This window comes from Pseudochaenichthys georgianus, chromosome 8 (assembly GCF_902827115.2).
Source record: "Pseudochaenichthys georgianus chromosome 8, fPseGeo1.2, whole genome shotgun sequence".
NCBI lineage: Eukaryota > Metazoa > Chordata > Actinopteri > Perciformes > Channichthyidae > Pseudochaenichthys > Pseudochaenichthys georgianus.
Window position 1 is genome coordinate 21,361,560 of NC_047510.2, and position 6,932 is coordinate 21,368,491.

At 38.8% G+C, this 6,932-nt stretch overlaps 1 long non-coding RNA gene across 1 annotated transcript; it reads right to left on the bottom strand.

Annotated features, from left to right (window-relative positions):
* Positions 1-973: 973 nt before the first annotated feature.
* Positions 974-5,828, bottom strand: LOC139434331 (uncharacterized). Its single transcript, XR_011643689.1, has 3 exons — positions 5,766-5,828; positions 4,547-4,843; positions 974-1,226 (listed from the first exon to the last, which is right to left on the bottom strand). It is a non-coding gene; the product is annotated as an uncharacterized lncRNA (long non-coding RNA).
* Between the last annotated feature and the right edge of the window lie 1,104 nt (positions 5,829-6,932).

Here is a 6,932-nt window from a genome sequence, read left to right on the forward strand (position 1 = left end):
GCTATTAATACTGGTATCGGGTTTATCGGGATGACGTCATAATTCCTAATATCGGACCGATAATTATCGTGCATCCCTAGTTTAAATGAATGAAGTATTGACTTGAATACACTGATATACATTCCATTAAACAATACTAAATACTAGATCACCTACACATCAGTTAAGTTGAGGGTTTTTTCCATGCAAAAAGTTACATTTAGATGTTAACAAGCACTATGACTTTGTCAGCTTTCTAATTTAATGTATTGAAAGCAAATATATTTAACACAGTGAGAACTGCTACTATTTATCTCACAATATTGTCTGAAAAAACGTGGTAAAAGTTATTCTTTCAGTGATACAACAGAGCAAGCTTCTACAGTTGCACTATGTTTTGATCACAGTTAAATATTATTTTGATAATAACATATATTTCAATGTTGATGAACTTCATACTGTTCATTCATAATCTGATTATCTTTGTAATGGGTTTTTTTTATTTCAACAGTGAGCTACAATTACAAAATAATTATATCTACAGCCCCTAAACACACCGCGTTCATAAATAACACACTTGTTCTGTAATAATATGTTTTATGTTTCCTGTAATTTTTGTTAGGAAAGGACATGCCTTAAAGACACGACATGTTCTCCTTTTCTGAGGGTCAAGAAGAACATCCAAGAGGAACATTAAAAGCTGATGTTATGAGATTTTAAGACCAGTACACTAAGAAACTACTTTTATTGTAAAAACAGTCAGCTGATCGAATGCACCTATTTCCACATCTACACTCCATCAGCTTCACATCACCTGTGCCTTGTCCCGCAGAGTTTGCAACGTCACAAATAAATGGGGCCAATCTACAGTCAGATGTGAATGTGTAATCTAACATTTTCAGTCAGAATAATGGACAAAAGGAGTGCAAATACAAATACAATTTATTGAAATGTGAACCAAAACGTAATCAAATGTTTTAAATAAAAAGCACATATGGACAGAAGGTGTAAACCTATTAAATGTATAAGTAAACACATTTACAGTAGTCAAATAAAGTGACAGACTAGGCCTGTGCAGTTGGTATCAGCTGTGCCCAGCATGGGCTCCTCCATCGGGCCTGGTCCTCCTGGCTGAGGAAAGACCCTCAGTCCTCTCCAAACCAACAGACAGGACGTCCATCACACGGAGGTTTCTCCCTGAAGTCTCTGCAGCTCTCTGGACACCATGCTGTCTCAATCCGTCCACACTGAATATGAGGGGAAAAATGAAAATAATAAATGCTTTAGACAATAAGAAATATAAAGTTAACTGTTGAGTTGCTCAGTTTTTTTAGATTGTCAATACTATTACTGTATAACTAATATCTCAGGTTAAGAGGCACATTCAAATAAAGATTGGTCTTTAAATACATTTTGTCTTTTGAATTGTTTGTCTAAAGTCAAGGATCTAGAACTGGTACTTAGTTTTAATGATACAGTCTGGTTATTATGCTGTTTGGAGGAGGCCTCACAGGTAAGAGCACATAGCTACCATCACATGTACCTTAGCTTGACTTAAATGTATTAAACGTATAGTTAAGTGATATCAAAATATAAATAACTAATGTCATGCAAATATATTAATATCTGCTTGATACCAGTGTTGAATTTGGCACAATTGTACTGAGCCCCCCTGGTGACATTGGTGAGAAAAATATTAATACGTGGCCACGTATTAATAATGCGTGGCCACAAATTATTTATTACGTTCCCACGCATTAGTAATTTGTGGGAACGCAATAACTAAATCCAGATAGTCTATAGAAACGGATGACTGAGTGACAACAAGTCGAGTAAAGTTGGAACGATATTGGCAGATTCAGATTTCACGGATCAATAACTCATGAACAAAACGTTGTTCAGACACAAATAACGTCTCCTAAGTACCGTGGTAAGGTTGACAACGAACTACAATCACATTTTGATAAAAAAAAGCCAATACGTGCTGTCCTCCAAACTACAACATTACATTGGTCTCTATCTGCAGCCGGAGAAGAAACGAGTGCTCAGGGACCGTCTGCAAAGTGCAACTCCGAAAAAAGAGAATACAATAATATTCAATCACTTCACTATTATACAGTATATTTCTACCAAACTCACTACACACATCAATAGTCTCATGTTGCTCATACTACAGCAGAGAGTTTGGAAGAATGTGCTTTTGAATAATTTTGGTGAATATTTATAGTCAGGGATGAAAACTTGTCACCTTTCGGCGAAATTCGCCGTTTTGAATCCAAAATAGGTCGTTTGTGTGATTCATGTAGATCTGCAATAAAAATATTTTTGGGGTATGGGGGGGGTCTGGGACCCGGAGTAATCTGCTGCCGCAAGCTGCTATGTGCCATCATGACACGCATGGTGTTCTTTTTTTATATATTATAATGAAGCACGAGCGGTGTGCTCGAGTCTTCCTGTCTGTCGGCTCTGCTCATGGATGTATAATAAGGCTCTGCTGCTCCACGATGAGTGTCTAGATTCAGCAGCTACATTACCTACGGGTGCGTTCGTTAATATTAACTGTGTTGTCCGGAGTCACTGTGTTGGACCGCTGGTGAACAGCTGTTAGAACGGGCCGTTCAGGTGTTCAGAGCAGAGCTCCCTGTCGGAGCGGCAGAGCGTGATGTGCACTGAAAAGTCGCAATATTATCGTTGAGCAAACTTAACTAGCAAACTAGCATCACTATCTGCTAACGTTAGCTTTAGCCTTCGTTTTCTATTAGTTTTTTTCATAGGCTATAAACGGAGGTGGTATAAGTATATATCTTGTACTTGAGTAAAAGTAGAAGTACCCAGGTCTTGTACTTGAGTTAAAGTAGAAGTACCAGAATGTAGGAACAATCCTGCAATTAAAATGTTCCTCAAATAAAAGTACAAAAGTATTATCATCAAAATATAGTTAAAGTAGCGACAGTAAAAGTAGAAGTGTGTAGGAATACTGTGTTACAGTAAAAATACTGCATTCAAAATGTTCCTCAAGTAAAAGTATTAAAGTAGCGACAATAAAAGTAGTCATTGTGCAGATTGGTCCATTTCAGAATAATATATATGATATGTTTTATAATGATTGATCATGAAAGTGTTCTCAAAGCTGGTAAAGGTGCAGCTAGTTTGAATGACTTTGTATACTGCAGGGTAGCTTGTGAATTTTCTCCAGGTGGAACTAAAGTCTAATTTAACACTTGATTATATTTCACATCATTCATCCACATATGTGAAGTAACTAAAGGGATTAATACAAGTAGTGGAGTAAAAGTACACCATGTACCTCTGAACTGTAGTGGATTAGAAGTACAAAGTAGCAAAAGAAACATTGAAATACTTAAATAAAGTACAAGTATCTCAAAATTGTACCCAAGTAGTAGGCCTACTTGAGTTTATGAACTTAGTTACTTTACACCAGTGGCTATAAAGATAGAAAGATTAAGCCTTGCACAGAGGCATGAAAATACATTTTCAAAATGCTCAACAGTGCTGCCAAAATGTTAAACTCACTGCTACACAATTAAAATAAATGCTTTTATATATATTTATATTAGATGTGACTCTTTGGCGTTTCTCTTCTTATTAACACTGCTGCTTTAGTTGTTCTGACTGCTAAAATCATCTGTTATTCCTAATTTTAAAGCCGATATTCCGTGGGGTCGGGGGGCTCGGATCCTTGTCATCTTTTTCATACCTGATGAGTTTGCATCCCTGTATAGTGTAAAATCTTCAATAACGTTACTATTATACAGTATAAATAATCACCAAAATTCTTCCAAACCATATTCTTCCAAACTCTCTGATGTAGTATGAACAACAGAAGACTATTGATGTGTGTAGTGAGTTTGGTAGTAATATACTGTAGAATAGTGAAGTGATTGAATATATTATATTCTCTTTTTTCGGAGTTGCACTTTGCAGACGGTCCCTGAGCACTCGTTTCTTCTCCGGCTGCAGATAGAGACCAATGTAATGTGTCCAGCTCGGAGCGAGGACGGCGCATATTGGCTTTTTGTGATCAACATGTGATTGCAGTTCGTTGTCAACCTTACCACGGTACTTAGGAGACGTCATTTGTGTCTGAATAACGTTTTGTTCATGAGTTATTGATCCGTGAAATCCGAATCTGCCAATATCGTTCTAACTTTACTCAACTACGTTTCAAACCGTGCATTTTCAGCAGCCGAAACAAGTGCCTTTTGCCAAGGATGACACTGTGCTTAAAGGTGACATGTCATGCTTTTCCGGTTATTGCCCGTCCCCTTGTGTGTTATGAAGGTTTTTATGCATGTAAACCAGGGGTCACCAACCTTTTTTAGGGTGAGGGCTACTTTCAAAAAATAAAACAAGTCGAGGGCTACTTTTACTCCTCTTTTTTTTGTTTTTTGCAGTGTATATATTTAGCACATTTTAACATTATTATATGCTGACCTTTAACCTTTGTGTGCTGTTTGGGTCTGTGGGACCCGTTTGCAGTGTTTACTAAAAGAAAATGTTTGCAATTTAATTAATTTAACCTGCTTTATTTGGGGGTGGATCTCACCTCCTCTAGGGGGGTCCTCACCGCCTCATGAGTAGGGTTGGGTACCGAGAACCGGTTCCGGTTCGGAACCGGTTCCAACATTTCGATTCCAACGGCATCATTTAGAAATGTGAATTTCGGTTCCGCTTTTCGATTCCTGAGGAAATGTTTCTCGCCGCTCTCCGTAGCCTACTGCATGACTGCGGCGGGGCGGGACATTTCCTACAGTGTAACCTGAGACCAGGGCCGGCCCGTTGCACTGGCGTTATAGATGTTCGCCTAGGGCGCCAGATCTGTGGAGGCGCTGCGCTGGCAGCGCTGGGAGAAAAAAAAAATGTTTTGACCGTTGGTGCTCATCCTAATTTTCGGCCTTGATGTAACAACATTCATAATTAAGTAAATGTAACACCCTTTTCACCCCGGCTACACGTTTCATTTGCCCTGTACGATGGGCGCTGCAAGTGATTAAAATGGGGGATGTTGGCTTATCTGGCAACCGCAGCTCACAGCCAAAATGCGAGTGAGCTAGGGAGAAAGGGAGGGCGCTGTTGTTATTAGCATCTGGTGCTAGCTGCTCTGACGGATATAAGAAGAAGATGTTTCTACAATGATGTGGAGGGAGAGTCCTCTCCAGTCATACTGAGAGGCTGATAACTACAGCTCAGTGAGGTAAAGGACTCTGAGGGTTTAAATAGTTCACTTTAGTCTAAGTTATCTCAGTGGGTCTCAAACGTTTTGATCACAATTTATGTAAACACATATTTCCAAGGCATTCTTTTATAATGATTGGGATAAAACAGGTTTGAAATCATTCCAATGTATACTATAGGACAGTAAACCAGACACATCGTTTTAAACTGGAGAGATAAAAACATATGCATAAATAAAATAGTAAAATAAGATATGAATGAACAACAAAAATAAAATGCGTTACATGTAGGCTATTTGTTATTTAATTATTAAAATGTAAACCGATCTTTTTCATATGGGTGTTTAGAGTTGTACCCCTAGATCTAGTCTCTAGTAATTCTGCGTGTGCACCAGATTGAAGCATTTTACTTCAAAATGTTCAAACATTTCTTCCCGGTATGCCTGAGAAGGCAGATATGCTTGTTTTTCTCAACAAGAACTGTTTTTAAAAGTTGGACTATTGCACTGTTGTAGCAGTGGTTCTCAGGTTAAAGTTACATAGCAGTGAATATAAACAGACTGATTCATGTGAATATTACTTTAAACTAACCTGTGTAAAAGTTTCTCGAATAAATGTAATTTTGTTGGTGGAAGAAGCATGTATCATTTGTTTACCCTGCCCCTCAAAGAATCGGAATCGAGAACCGTTAAGAACCGGAATCGAAAAGTAGAATCGGAATCGGAATCGTGGAAATTCAAACGATACCCAACCCTACTCATGAGCATGCATGGAAGATTTTTTTTTAAATGTTGAAGTGAAATGCATCAATCTGGTGCACTTTGAGCACAACATGAGTTCATGGATACAGCTCTCAACACTCACATGAAAGGGAGCTGTATTTTCAATAATCCATACATCTTTAGAATATGATCACAACCAATAACAAATCATTTAAACTTGTTTATTCTTATCTTATGTTACCTATTAGCATTCTTTCTTTTTCTTTATGCAGATTTTACTAACCACTCCCCTTTTAAACTGTTTTTTTTTACTGTCCTATAGTACACATTGGAATTATTTCTTACTTTATCTATATTAAATAGATAAATGTGTGCTCTCCCTAGCTCTCTTTCTCTCCGTCTCTCTGTCTCTCTCTTGCCCCTTTCACACCAGCGCCTTTTCAGCTCCGGCTCGGAGCTAGAGCCTGAAAAGCGCCGGGTTTTCCTGCTCTTAGCTCCGGAATCCGCTTCATTTCCAGCTCCAAAAAATTGTCGGTCCAGAGGCAAGAGCTTTGGAGCTAAGAGGCGACGTCTCTCTTACGTCGAGGCGTGCAGGAAACTAAACCCACCTCACCTGAACATGGGTCATGTTATGCCTGCCTACAAGCAGTAGTGCCTATAAACACACTTTATAAAGTCAGGCAACACTAACCAGGATTCGTGTGATTCTATTTATTTGTACCTTACTTTGACCATCCGTTCACTGTTATCGATCATTGTGGAGAGAAGCAGACGTGTTGTTTTGTATTATTGCAGCTATCGGATGCAAGTAGTCAGTTTAGCTTCGGTTGCTATGCTAACATCACCCGTCTTATACTAGAGAAACTTTCATAACAGCGTTGTGATACCAAACAGTGTCAATTCAGACTGACACACATTCACTTAGGCCAGGGATGGGCAAATGGCGGCCCGCGGGCCGCATGCGGCCCCCACCTCCTCTTTTTGCGGCCCTCAGATTAATTTGGGACGGGTGGCGCAGTGGTCTGTGCATCCGATC